Source organism: Pollachius pollachius (genome assembly GCF_949987615.1).
Source record: "Pollachius pollachius genome assembly, chromosome: 5".
Taxonomy (NCBI): Eukaryota; Metazoa; Chordata; class Actinopteri; order Gadiformes; family Gadidae; genus Pollachius; species Pollachius pollachius.
Window position 1 is genome coordinate 15,877,500 of NC_136938.1, and position 15,264 is coordinate 15,892,763.

The 15,264-nt window shown below is 39.4% G+C and overlaps 1 protein-coding gene across 1 annotated transcript in view; it reads left to right on the forward strand.

Moving 5' to 3' along the window:
- glceb (glucuronic acid epimerase b) overlaps positions 1-15,264 on the forward strand; it is a 45,075-nt gene that overhangs the window by 8,339 nt on the left and 21,472 nt on the right. Inside the window, exon 2 of the mRNA XM_079736821.1 lies at positions 7,548-7,671. The gene's annotated coding sequence lies outside the window, so the exon portion shown is untranslated. The remainder of the gene's footprint in view (positions 1-7,547; positions 7,672-15,264) is intronic.

Genomic DNA, 15,264 nt, shown 5'->3' on the forward strand with positions numbered 1-15,264 from the left:
GGCTGATTGAGTAAATGAATGTCAATTTGAGAGGGAGAAGTTATTGTTAAATGTATAATGATAAATACGTCTATTTCGTTTGAATGATTACCTGTGTGGGTGCAGTATAATATTATATAGCGTCAAAAGTCTTTGGAAGGTTCCCCGCTTTCCTTTTTAATCTGGTGGTTTTGGCTATTTAAAATTCTGAACTAGTCGGTGGCCTTTTCAGAGATCTAAGCGGCTTGTGGGGATGCAAGCCTTGTCTCCATGCGGGAGGCAGCCTCGGTACAGCCCTCTTCCCCCCAGACCTCACATCAATGTTGCCAGGCGCCTGAACTAGTTCAAAGCTCCTCTACAGAAATACTGTGACTCGCTGTACGAGATTCAAGTCGTTGGTTTCGTGTCATCTAGTGTGTTTGTGCGTGTGTTTTTATTTGTGTGTTAGGGCTGCAACTCTACTCAACTCAATTATTTTATTAGTCTATTATTATGACTATTTTTGTGTGTATTATTCAGACTATTATAAAGTAGGGCTGGGCGATTAATCTGGGCAATTTTCGATTTTAGCGTAAAACGATCACAAAACTAATATTATCGCGTTTTCGTTTTTTTAAAAAATGTTTTATAGAAAGTGCAGAACAGCTGGATACATATCTGTACATTATTTTAGATTTGAACATTTTCTTTTTGACCATTTTGTGTATATTTTTAAGTGGAAATTTCAAAGTTCTCAGTTACTAAGTGTCTTTGGGAGAGACATGCTGAATAAATATATCATGTTTTCAAACTCAAAAATAATCATTTGAATAATTGTGATTTCAATAGTGACCAAAATAATCATGATTATGATTTTTTTTCCATAATCAAGCAGCCCTATTATAAAGTGCCCGCTCTGAAGCGCAAACTTCAAACTGCTCTATCAGTGATGTCGATGCATCCAATGATTTTCCCACCTGATAACAAGATGCATTAATTTGATGTTTCATAAATGCTTGGGAGCCTATTACAATTGCATGTTCCTTTTTGTTTTTTTGATGTGCTTCAGTAAGGTGCTTCTGGAACCTTCTGGGTTTTTAAGTCTGTTTAGTCCAAACGGATGTAAGCCCAGAGTTCACCCCAGAGATCTCCACAGACTTTTGACAGCTGCCGAAACTCCATTTGTTCCAAGCCTTTAATACTTTCATCTTGTCTCCCTCTTGCGAGCTAGACGATGCGGCTTCCCATCCTGCCAACCTCGTCACTGTTTTTCTCTCCTGTCTGTATGGAGAGCGAAGCCTGAGTGAGACTGAGAGGATCCATGGGTTTCCAGGATCCTCAGTCACTGTGTGCCCGCCTAGCATCCCAAGTGCCTCCCTGTCTTTTTTTTTTGCCATGTCCATCACCATTTCCCTTCCCCCATGGCGGAACAACACCAATTAATTCAGAAACTGGGCTATAATACAGTTACTGTTAGAATTGCCAACAGCTTCTTTTTTTTTGTATAAAGCTTAAGCAAGCAGCATCCTTATTTGGCTAAATAAGTTTGGTGAGGTTGTTGGAACAAAATGACATGCAGAGTAAAAGAACAAACTCATACCACATCAAACATCTTTTTTTGGGCACTTATTGCACCTCCATGATTTTTTTTTTGCAAATTAAATAGGCTGCTTGCTTGAATATATTGTTTATGTGTGTATAAGGGGGGATATCTGAGATTGAATGCATACATTATACATATTTTAAATTATAAATGTATGATATTGCGCTTTGCCTTTTGAACATCAACCAAAAAGCCAAAAGACTTGCATACTTTATGGTAGGGCTGTAGTCAACCAAATTATATCTTCGTAGATGCGAATCTAACCAACTGTAGTCTGCACTCTACTCTACCTGCTAGCCTAAATATCATGTAACTGCTGTTAGAAAGTCAGTGGGAAACTTTCAGATCCACTCTTTGTCCGATGCCGACTCTGTGACGGCAGAACTTCAATATAAAGCGGGTTGCACAGCCATGGAGCGTCATTCAACCCTATCGACCGTTAAACAGGAAAGTTGACGGGTTATCGCAGACAACATAAACAAAAAAAAACGTTTGGAGAAGAGTAAATGTTCAGTAAGTTACAAATAGCAGTGTTCTATATGTCTTATAGTTGATTAAACATGATTATTAAATCAGAAACTACAGAGCAATTAATTAAAAGTATCCCAAATTTATGCTATTTCCAATACAATATAGCCAGGGAACCAGACAACCAACCGTTTATCTAATATAAGGCGGGATAAATACTGTGACGATGCAGGGGAGCAGCGTAGAGCGCTGTCATTTTCAACAACAGCAAATATGGATTCTGCTGATGAAGAGCGGTCTGTTGATTCCGCCATTGAAAGTATTAGGCAAACTAGATGAAGAACAAATAACTGCATGTAGAGCTTATGCTGTCAAGCTCTTTTCTGCTGAAAGTATTTTATCTGCTAAATTATTTCGTTGCACAGTGCTGCGTCAGCCGATTTGTTGCTATGGTTTGAGGGCCATCCAATTGCGTCCAGAGGCATTTTGGTCTGCGCCCGTTGGTCACGCCCCTTGGATATCGAAAAATGAACTAAGAGGTTCGGGACTAATGGCAGTTTGCAATTTGTCTGGCAATGCCCGGCTAACACAATATAGCGTGTCACTCAAAAATTAAGTCTGCATTTCACCCTCCCACCCCTGAAAGTAATGGATTAAAAAGCGCCTTTTTCCTTATGAAAGGAACAACAGAGATTCTTAAGATTCATTCAAATGTGTAATCTGTGATGGAGTAAAAACACTGACACACTTTTTTTTTTAAGGCATATGCTGTATGCAAAGTCTGAATTTAAACTGCATAATATACAGACTATGCACCCGAACACTTGTGACAGCCACAGCAGTCACTCTGTGACAAGTTGGAAGAGTAAAGGTTTCTTTGTTTGGTAAATCAACCGACTATAAAGTGCAGAGACATTCGGTACTGCTGGGTTGGAGGTAGTTGGATGTTGCTTTACTGCCACATGTCTGGTGTCTCTGCTGGGGCCTCAACTATTGATGGCATGGGCTGTACAAAAGGGGTTGTCGTCTTTGGACATCCATGACATACGTGTAAAAAATCAAATGCTTCAAACTGGTAAAAGCAATATCCCTCAGTTGATATTTGTTAAATGATAGAATAGAATGAAATTCTTTCTTGGAATAAACCAGGATAAATGTTGCTAACCCATACCACTGACGGCCACGTTGGCAGGCTTTCTCTAATCTAGAATGAGCAGGAGACTCCATCTCCTTTTAAACTGCATGTATTATTGAACCTATGCTAGGGTATGCGTAATGGCTATTAGCCTGGAAAAGCACTTGCTTTTTCCACCTTTAGCAGATGCCAGATGGAACATTGTGTCTTTCCTAGTGTTCTTCATGTTGCAAATGTCTTTTCTTCTTTCTCTGCACGTTTTACCCATTTATAATTTAGATTCTGGGCTTGTGTGTGTTCAAGTTTGCCCTAACGGGTTTGCCCTAACTGGTTTGACCTGGCTGACTGATGAGTGCTTCACAGCATTTATCTCTGTTAACATGGAGCCAGACAACACTGGAAAGGAGGGTAAGCCTTTTTTTCATAGCATATTTCTTGTATGGCTTGGTTACAAATGATCCAAAGCCACAAACCAGTGCAACTCCAGTCTAGTGAATACTTCCTTTAGTGGAAGTCCTCTGTGTCATGGATTTTCTTCCAGGCAAGAATTTTCAGCTGTTTACCCATGTGTTTATTTCCCTATGACAAAAATGACAGCTACAGTTTGTGTGTGGGAAGTGATTGGTGTACATATATTCATAGTACCCCTGGGTGTAGAGTATATATCTGGCTGCTGTCACTGAGATAGAGGGGTGATTGTTGCCTCATTGATTCTCTTTGGTATCAAAGATTGTTTTTCCTTCTGGTCTTGAGCTGTTCCCACTTGGGGATATTGGTTCATAAGCTGGTGTTTGGGTGACGATGACTGACTGAAAATGGGTGTATGTATTGGCCGGTGTAAGACCATTACCAAATGGAACGCAGGATTTGTGTTTTTAGTTGGACAAATAAAACCATACTTTGTTAAATAACTTTCTCGGTTGTAGAGGTTTGTGCTTGTCTTTGATTTGATATCTGAATTCAAAGTTTGTGTGACACAAATCTTGTGCACACATGATCAGGGTTTCTAAAAAAATATGGACAAGCATGGCCAAATCTGAGCATACTTTGCAGTTTATTTGTTCCTTCACTTTTCAAACTCAAGATTCTTGGACAGTGTTTTGTGCATCAGATGGTCAACGATTACTGGCACCCTGGCAGCATGGGCACTGTGAGCGTGTTTGGCCAGTCATTCAACTCCCAAAGGAAAATGAATGCATTATGAATGATCACCAGATGGGTCTCCATCTCTCTTTTCACCACACACTGGCTCCAAGTCCTGATAGATAACTACTTGTGTCAGGCTGGCAGCAAATGAGAAGTGTCCGGAATATTTAATGGTCCAATACCGTCCAAAAAGTTATGTCCTCTGCCTAATACTTAATATGTATTCGTGGGAGAGAGTTGTGAAGTCCATGTTCATGATTCATATGTATTGGTTGCTTAAGAAGGGTCGATTTGTGTTAAGCAAAGGCCAAGATGGTTTCTTCTCAGTGCACAACTAATGGAAGAATGGAGCTAATCCCCCTTAACAGTGTCTGAGTGTAGCTTAGCTTCCTGTTCATTCAATCTAATCTACGCTTCTGCTCTGTTCCCTTCTTCATTAAGCGGCTTGTTCTTTTCCCAAAATTTCCGTGTGTGGGTGTGGGGCCCCTACTTGCATGCTGGGTTGCTCCAGATGTTCGCCCTGGTGGGAGAAGGGTGAGACATCCAGAGGGGGTGCCACGTTGCTCAGGGAGTGCTCAGATAGCAGGCATTAAGCAGATCAAGCAGGAGTGACCCGCTGCAGGCTATTCTGCACGGCTGTTCTGCTTCCTCCTTCCAGCTGCTTGCTGTACCCCTGCCTCAAACATCAACCCACGAACCCACAGGCTAAGAAACTAGTGGTAGTCTCAGCAGAGATATTATTTTGGGTTGTAGAGGAATGTCTTGTTACTTGTTATTGTCATTTTTTTGGCGTAAGTTGGATGTGATTGTAGAACTTGTAATGCCCTTTGAGGTGTTTCATTCTGTCCTAGAGTTGTGCTTTGTTTAATTTACTTATGTAAGAACAACAGTCACCAATAATCACCATAGCAGCGTGAGATTCACTCCTCTTCCAACCTGAAAAAACCTCAGATTTCGATGCATTGTAAAGGCTGTAGATCATGTGATGTTGTTCCACAACATCTATTCTGTGATGGATGGCACCCTGCTGTACAGTATGCTCGATGAACCTCTAGCCAGTTCCTTTCCTTTTATTTTCATGTCAAGACGGGAGAATAAAGAATCAGTTGAACAAAAGTCAAAGTTTGGTCTAATTCCATGACACGTACCTTTTTTAAACCGCACCATATCTACTATCAAGTGTATACATTCTAGGTGCTGACCTGAAGCCAATCGAAGCAGTTTAAATCCTTTTTCGTGTGTGTGTGTGTGTGTGTGTGTGTGTGTGTGTGTGTGTGGGCTGTCCTTCAGTCGACAGCCTCTTATTCCCATGGGATACTCTATTTAGCTCACAGTTAAAACAATGTTGATTGTAACTATCAGATATAAAGTTTGTAATGGCTTCAGTCTGCTTTGATGGTTCAGTGGTTGGATAAATGGAAGCATCTGAAGGGGAGATACACAGGTTTTTATCATGTCTGCCATTGGTGCAATGCTTTATCAGGGACTAAATGACGTTGAGGGACAATAAAAAGACACTCCAAAGTTAACCACCCTACATCAGTCCATGGGAGAAGCAGCGGGTCATCAAATGCTGCTCTATGTTGAAATGATGCGATCATTTGATCAAATGGAGCTGGGCTTGATGGTGCAGAATGACCTAAAAGCCAATAGTGTTCCTATACTAACTTGACAAGCCGCTTTCTCATTAGCAGTGCACCAAAGGATTTGCCGGCTTTGCAGACTAGTTAAATTGCTCCTGTTTCAAATTGTGGAAAAGTTTGAATGAAGAACAAAACTGGTTTATTTTTATTGTATTTAGCAGTCCAGCAGCTTTCCTTATTGAATGAGGACAATTTTTTTCTATTCTTCTGTTGGAATCTTAGAATCCATGTTCTTCAGTGTCATGCAAATGCTAATAAGCAATTTGTAACATGAATAGACAAATACAATCTCCCCAAGCTGTGCATTCATCGTCACCTAACTCCTCCGTTCTCATTCTCCAACAGTGTGAGAAACTGCAGTCGCTCAGGCAAACACTTCTGTGATTCCAGATGCAATCAACTATAATATTTCATTTTAGTGCTTTGTCAATAACACTATTTCATAGAGGGATCAATGCGTTGTCTGAGGTTCTGATGTAGCACCGTTTTTAGTTTAGCAGCCTCTTTTTAACTGGAGCTGTTTGTAAGCTTATATTGGAGAGATGAATTGCTGTGTAAAGTATCCCCTCTGTCACTCCATGCACATTGGCTGTGATGGATTATCACCACATTAGTGACCTTGCTTTAGGAATGGCTTTAAATTCATCAACACTAGAATTATACATTTTTGTTTTCTCAACACTTATTATACATTCAGTGCCTTTTCAGTCAATAAACTATTGATCTTAGGGTATACATTTGCCTCAGTCAAAATGCATTTACATCATTCATTTTTGTTTTGCAAAATATTTTTTTTGTTGAAAAGCTGCTTAGCTGCCCAGGGCCATCAATCACTTTTTTTCTTCTACTTGATACCATTTCCCATAGGTTAAGGTATTTGTCGAATGAATGGGCAACTTACTCAAAGAGCAGATTGGCTACGACACAGGAGCATATATTCAGCCAAATGGCCTTGTGTACATGTAAATTAATCAAAGTCACTCCTTTTAAATTTTGGCTTCAAATGTCAAACTGTGTAGTCAATAAATGTGCAACCCTACAGCTTTTGATTATTCCTAATGATGACACTGGCAGATTTATGCCAGCATGAGAGGCTTTCTATGATTCCAAAATCCACTCTATAACATTTCTACATTATTACACTTAAATTGTCACTTCATTTAACAACTTTATTCACCCTTTTCCCTAGTACTTCACATTCCATTCGAGAGACGATTATATGTTAATGTGAACAGTAGGAGGAAGGCTTGTAAATGGAGTAGAAAATGATCCACAATCCAAAATATCCAATGATTTCAAAATTCGTAACAATTGGCAAACAATGCTTGCCTTTTTCCTTTTCATTGCAGACTACTTATGCCTGTGGATGTTGCCTTATTCATGTTTTCTTATGGATGCACCATTTTATATTTCAATCACTGCTGGTAATTTTTATAGACTAGATCAATAGCAATTATTTTTTTCATGTATTGAAACTACTACTTGTTTTGGGCAAATCAGACAGATTACCTGGGTTTGATTTTAGGATTGTTGTACCGTCTATAATCTATCACACATCACCCATCTAATAACTTATCCCTTGTCTGTTTAACAGATAGAACAAAGAGGCCGCGGGCAGAGACCAGTGTGACCAGTGAAGACCTGCTGGGAAGACCTGCTGGGGCCTTGTTCAACAGCATGTCCAGCTAGTTACCAGCTTCTTGGTGAATGTTTTAAAGGTCAGTACCGCAACGATTTTCACAAACATAAAGATCTGTAATTCATGTAGCCTTGGTGCAAGCTGAATTTGGACTACTGTTGGTATCCTTGAAAATTAGGGAACTTCAAGATAGATGCATTCCAATTTTTTTATCAGTTATTTCCTCCTTACACTTTGAGGAACTGTTGCATATGTATAATGTTCAGATACAGCTTTCAGCTGTACAGTCCCTAATAATACTCTTATGATCTGGGGAGGAATATCGTTTTCATCTTATTCTTTAAGAAATGTGTGGAACTTTGGTGACGCTATTAACAAAAACAGTGCTATTCTTATTTATACAATGCATGTTTTATATTTAAATTTAGAGGGGAAGAACTTTGTAATATACAAATATGCATTTATGGATTAATTGTTCCTAATTTGTAAAGAAACTATTGGCAATATAAAAAATATATAAATTCATAACAATGGTTGCATTTCATAAATGTCGCTTTAATTTATTCCGATTTCCTAATCTTGATGGGAACGTAAAGTTGCCAAGAGTGGCAACAAAACCGTGCAAAATTGTGGACAGTGCCCCAGATCTGGTTGCCCTAGGCAACTGAGCTTGCGTTACCTTTGAGCATTGCTCAGTCAGGCTGGATCTCCTTTTCGAGAAATACAGATTGAGAGGCATTTATAAGTTCCTGCCAGCCAATTCCATACATTGTTTAATCATGTTCCTCAATTGATTTGTCTATTCATCCTTCTCTCCCATCTCTTACACTTTTCATGAATAGTAATTGCTTTGTAATAAATGTGCTGTTATGGCTGTATATGAACACATTTGTTAAGATATGATGTATACAATTTTTTGCTTTTCTTTTTTCTTTCGCACTGCAATGCAGTCGAGTGTGGGATAGACCTGACGTAATTAAAAATGCAACAACATTTCAGCAAATGAGCTGTAAATTTCCAAATCAACACATGGCCTTATGCAGGATATCCACCTTTAGTTGTAACAATGCATGTTCATTTAATGGGCTGTTTTAATATATAGCGAATTTGTGCTTTTGAAAATGGTCACCAAGTTTTGTATTTGCAAGGTCTTGGACCTGATTAAACAAAGATGTTTCATTTACTTAAACTTGAGGCTTGCTTAATCTTATATATAAACGTAAAGTAACTGAAGAAACTGTGTTCTCAATCACATTTTTTTTTACAAGGCCATGAAATATCCCTCTGTGGTTCAATGTTTATGAACTATAGCAACCCAAACTATTGTGGAAATAATTATCGAAGTGCAGAAATATCTCCAAGCTGCTGTGACAGTGGCCGGTCAGCTGTTTTCCCCACCTGAGCCCAGTCCATTGCAAAGTACATACATTATTGGCCTCCTGCTTGCTGTTGTCAAGGCAATCAGCTGTGTAACTGAAACCTACATTACCAGCACTTGTGTAGCCTGGGGCAACTTTTGTATGTGCTGGATCGTTGGTGGTGGATTCGTAGTATAAACAGGGTTATTACACACACACTATTATAAACAGAATTATACATAGATGTATGCATAATTTAGTGTTCCATAGCAATGTGAATTCCATTAGCCTGGCTGAGAGGAATGTGCTATTGAGACATCAATAGCAGTCATACTCTTGCGGTACAGTCGAGAAATGCATAGGTTATGGGAAGTAGGCAATATAGTTAGACCATATATAGTTAGTATATGTCAATGGTAAACTTGGGGTCAGAGCTAATTGTATCAAATAAACAGTATGCCCTTGCTCTGTTGGCCATTTTCTGTAACTATTTAAAAAGTGTGTGTGTGTGTGTGTGTGTGTGTCTTGATATCATATTCTTGACATGTTGTAAATTCCAATTAGCATTTCTACAGCCAATCCTTCTCACAGCCTCGCTTTCCCGTCCCTATCACACTCTTTAGCTTTCTCACCCTCTCACGCAGTCTCTCTGTGTTTCTCTCCCTCAACTAGCGGAGTGCTCAGTCGGAAAACCGTGACCTGAGTTACACCTGCGGAGGAGAACAGTGTAAATGTCAGGGGTCTAGTTGGGGCAAGAACACCTGCGCCACATGTAAGCTGGATTCTGCTGTTTTCCAGTCCCCCAAGGGCATCTCTACACTCCCAGCCCCCTTATGACGATGATGGCTGCTGTTAATTTTTTTACACCAGAGGCCAGCAGTGTTCTTTGGCACCCATCCCTGAGCTGGATATTGCCCTGGGAGCCACATGTTCAGACAGGTTACACTGAGGCTTGTCACGCGTCGGGCGCAGTGAAAGGTTACTAGGCAACATAGAGTAAAGGTCACTCAGAAGGAAGTACGGTTTCATTTTACTAACACATTCAGGGGTGTGTGTGATTGTGTGTGTAATTTGTCTCCATACAATTCAGAAGTGTAAAAGTATCTAGTCATTTGCTCTTTCAGTGTCCAGAAAACTTAGTGGTGCAAATTCTGCTTGTATTATTCATTCTGGCACAATACTCTTAAGTTTTACGTAAATTGCATAATCAACCATTTGGTTACGTAACCAAAACTATCCTTCTATATTAAATGTTGGCTGACATCGTTGCATTAAAGGGCAATTTCCTCGAGGGAGAAAAAACATTTATATTCCTGTATTTGTTTCGTTGACAGTCCCAAGCTGGCATCTTAAAACGCACACCCAAGATGAAATGAAATACCCCTGAGCCAGCAAGAGGATCAGTCACTGTAGTTCATGAAGCAGCTGTCAGGGCTTCCAGAGATGCCTGATATGTTAACAATTCATCACAGCTGCTGTCTGACTTTAGCTTTACAAGCTAACCGCGATCAGGGTCCTGGCCAGTGGTTCTCTTCCTAAGAAATTGTGCAGAAGAGCTGTGTACAATCCGGGCCTCTGTGGCCGCCTGCTTCATGACCCCAGCCTGCTTCATGACCCCAGCCTGCTTCATGACCCCAGCCTGCTTTGTTTATACTTGGCCCTGACTTTGGATCAATGCCACGGTTTCATTCTCCATGCTTCTAAAAGCGTCTTTTCAACACATCTCTGTACTAAGCATGCCTCAAATACACACCAGTAGTGTGTAGAACGGTGTTCAGTTCCTATTTTAATGCTCAGCCAAGAACCTCATATTAATTTATTTTCTGTTGCCAATTTTCTTATTCACATTTTTCATCTGAGAATCTTTGGTAGCTTTGTGATCAAAATGTCCTAGTGCCATTATGTGCACCATGCTGGAACATGATGCATACTCGATAAACATCTCCTATATTGTAACACCAGTAGCCTGGGGCTCATTGTGTCTTTATCCTTTTTGTTATTTGATTAGACTTTTTTTTTTACTGATTTGAAGGTGTTCATTGACACCATTGATGTTGTGAACAGTCCAATAGAGCAGAGAACAAGCTTAATGAGCAACTGATTTGTGTCCAATATAAAGAAAAAAAAAGATCCCAAAATGTCCCAGCTTCAAGGAACATGCATAGTGCTTAATGCCTGTGCCCTTTCCCTCGGACATGGTTAATATCTCTGCTAGGTAGAACAACGTGCATCTCATGGACCTAAGTTCTTCAGTGGCAGTGGCAGGCTGGAGGCCCTTGAGTAGAATCCCAAGGAGACTATTTTAGACTCTGGACACCTTGTAGGCCTGCACCAGTAGCTGTATATTATTTTAGCCCTGTCTCATCTCAGTCCACGAGAATAACAGAATATAAAATGTCCCTCTGTATAGTTGTTTTGAGCAAGAACATCCATTTGTTTCTGAAAAAATAGTATCTAGTCACTAGCCTCCAGATGCCAGGCTCAATAAATATATGAAAAACATTGTGCAGCCAGCCATTTTAATTGAGCACAGTTTCACAGTTTGTTATGTAACCGGTTCATTGTTGTATTCAGATGTTTGCATCTGGGTTTTGAGCGCATCATTTGCGCTGATAATGGCTTATGGCAAATGGCTGAGGACTTGAGGACTCGACAAATAGTCGTTAATCAAAAAGTGAAAGTCTAGAAAATCTATGGTATCTCTTTGCCTTGGCATTCTCCACCCGACTATAAGTGAGCAACTGTAAGGATGATAAAATAATGTCTGAATCCCCAGTGTAATAAGTAAACTGAAATTGCCAGTTTGTCTTTGAGGCCATCGTAAACAAAAATCTTTTCTGAAAGGCATTTGAATTTGTCAAAAGTGGCTATTTCTTTCTTCCAATTTCCTGAACCATGACATTATTCAGAAATTATTTTTTGTTGTCGTTATTTTGCCTTAATCTTTAGAGGACATTTGTTTTATCTTGCAACAGGATTGCACTCCACATTCTGTCCAGCTGTTGTCTTTATTTTTAGTGACCGCATTTCAGTGTACTTTTCCTCCCATACTAAAGTTATTACCAAAGGGATTACAGTGCAGCCAAACTTACAGAGATGAGACGATCACCACTGGATATTACAGTGGCCCAGCCATATCAAATGTATATAAGTGGATTTGGGTCAAAATGCACTGTAAGCTATACAAATACTGTCTTGTCCGTGGGATTTAAAACACATTTGTGTTTCATTGTAATCCAGCTGGCCTGCCTGGGATTCTTAAACAGTTTTAGGAACAGTCCAGAATATATTATTTTTTAAATCTCTACATGTCCATCTGAAAACACCAGAATATTTGAAGGGCTAATGTGATTCACATGATGTGTAGAGATAGGAAACATTGTGCTATTTTTGTTTAGCATTGCATGGCAATGCTGTTTATAAACCCTAGGCATTCAAGATGTCCCTGAGCAGAATAGCCCGAGCTGCTGTCCATTGTGCCTCAAGCCCGAACGGAAGGATGGCAGCAAAGCCACCCCAAAAAGAGCCAATTATCTGTGATCCGTCTCTGTGACAAGGTGGCCCCCTGCATATCCTGATGAGAGCTGAGCCTATAGCCCCAGCTCCTTGCCCTCTCAGCAGTGCCAGCGTTCCCAGCCTCGGCCCATCTTTCATCTTACCACCATGCTGGCATTTCTGAAAATATCAATTCAAGGACTTTTTTTGTTGTGACATTTTTCTTGTTTTTCAAAGTAGAAAAATATGCCAAAGGGGAGTTATTTTTTGTTGTTGCTCAAAACAGCCAAAAGTAAAAGGAAATGGAAAACCCGCATCAATAGTTAGTAGAGATGCACCCATCGATCGGGCACCGATCATTATCTGCCGATATACGCCATAAACACATGATCGTTTTTTAGCTTGAAATTTGGCTTTTGCAGGAGTCAATCACATGACTGTGTACGCGACGTGCCGCCTTGAGGTTCAGTAACTGAGACAGTAATGTAATCTTCCTTCAACATAATTAATCTTGACACACAATAAAGGTACACTTAACTTAACCATAGAAAAAGCTTTTTGTTGATTGGGTTATAGGATACAATAACCAGCCTGCATCTCAAAAGGCGTCATATTCTCCCTATGTTTTTTTTATTTTTTATTAGTGCTGTCAAGCGATTAAAATATTTAATCGTGATTAATTGCATTAATCTCATAGTTAACTCGCGATTAATCGCACATTTTTTTCTATTGTAAATATCTCTTGATTTCGTGCTGCTAGCCTTTTAGTGAGATCAGAGAGTGTTGAGAAGGACAATAATAAAAGGCTGGTCATTAAATTAGTGTAGTCATGAACGGGGGGTCAGGGGGTCCTCAGGGGGTCCTACATCATTATATCATATGTCATTTCCTGCATTCAGGTGCATTTTGGGGATGGCCACTACCTAAAAATTCATTCAGATTCATAGCCTATGTTAATTGAACCAACATGCATTCATCTATTTCATTTTTAACGTGTCTACTTTGTTAAACGACAAATACAACAATTTTGTTTTAAAAGGAACAACAACCATACACATGAATCAGAATTCAATGATGGCACAAAACTGAAAAACAGTGGCCCAACATTAAGTGCAACAACTAGCATTGTATTCAGTACAGTTGTAGTAGTTCTAGTGGCGACTTAAGTTGAAATCTTTCTTGACTACTGATTCTAAGCAAACATTTTTTTTATATTAAATATTTAGTTATCGGCAGGCTGCACTGAGTGAGGATGCGGGCCTGCAGGCCGCCAGTGGCCCTACCCTGGTGTAAAGGGAGCCTATGTGAACATGGTTGTGTATCTGGATAATGGTTTTGCGCCACATCACAGGAGGCAGGAAGAAAGTAGGCTACAAATATAAGCACCTCCCTTGTAGCCTACACGCAAATGTTGCCGTCTGTCATTATTTGTTATGCAGAGCTTAGTAGGATAATAGCTGCTGCTTCCCAGTAGTCCTCATTTTCACTGCCTGTGAATATTGCTACTTGCAGAGCGTACATTTGATCATATGTGTGATTAAATCTTTGTTGGATGTGTATCATCCATACAGTCTATGGTCCGTAATAGCACCTTGCCTTTAGTGCGCGATTGAGAGTGTTAGGGCCAGACTCATTCCAATAAACAGTAATCTCACCAATTCCTTATCCTTAATTAACAATGTTTAATTTATTCACATTCCTTTAAATCTTATTTTACAGAAACGGTGAGAAAAATGGGAAGCTCCATTTTAGTTAAGTCCAAACTAAACTCTGTAGTGCTCTGTTTTGATGTAAATTATTGGAGGAAACCCAACAACATTTAAGCTCAACAAATTAACAATAACTTTCATATAACACTCACTAAGAACCCTTTATATAATCAGAACTAGGGTGGGGTGATTAATCAAATTTTGAAACTAATATAATAGTTTTCTAGAAAGTGCAGAATAGCTGGATACATATGTGTACATTATTTTAGATTTGAACATTTTGTATTTGACCTTGATTTTGTGTATTTTTTCTAAGGCGAAATTTCAAAGTTACCAATTAAAAAAGGTTTTTTGGGAGAGACATGCTGAAATACATCATGTTTTCAAACTCAAAAATAATTGTTTGAATAATCATTATTTCAATATTGACCAAAATAATCGTGATTATGATTCATTTTCCATAATCAAGCAGCCCTAATCAGCACACAATGACTTCTATAAGAAACATTCTATTAATATATGTTTCACTATTTAAATCTGTTTAATTCTATTTAAATGTGATCGTTATCTGATCGGCTGACACATTAAATAGATTGGTGTTGGGGATCGGCCTATAAAATCTTGATCGGTGCAGCCCTACTTTTTTTTTTTTCATTCTTGGGCTTCAGGGAAAACTGTAGGACATTTGAATTGTAATATACATCTTACACGGTTCATATTGTATTACATAGGCGAAGTCCTGCCACAGCTTGATGCTTTAATTTGCTGCTTATTTATCTAATTAGATGCTCGTTAGTAGATTATCAGTCACGCTGTAGCTTTTCCTAGACTACATTTCCTGGTGTTATTTGTGATGGAAGCCACAGTTATTATAATTTGACTTTGTTGCTATGGCATATCGGCCCTATTGTCCCATTAGCACGCTTTAATCGCATTGACCTTTTAAGCTGTGGCTGGCCAAAGCTGAGCCATTGCGATGAGCTTGGGGGAGTGTCTGTCGATGACGCATTTGCAAGCTCCCTCAGCAGCGGTGAGGTGTAATTAGTGTGGGGAGGAGTTGGACCCATTTTGTTTATTGATTTCTCACTGGCCTTATGAAAATCAATACCA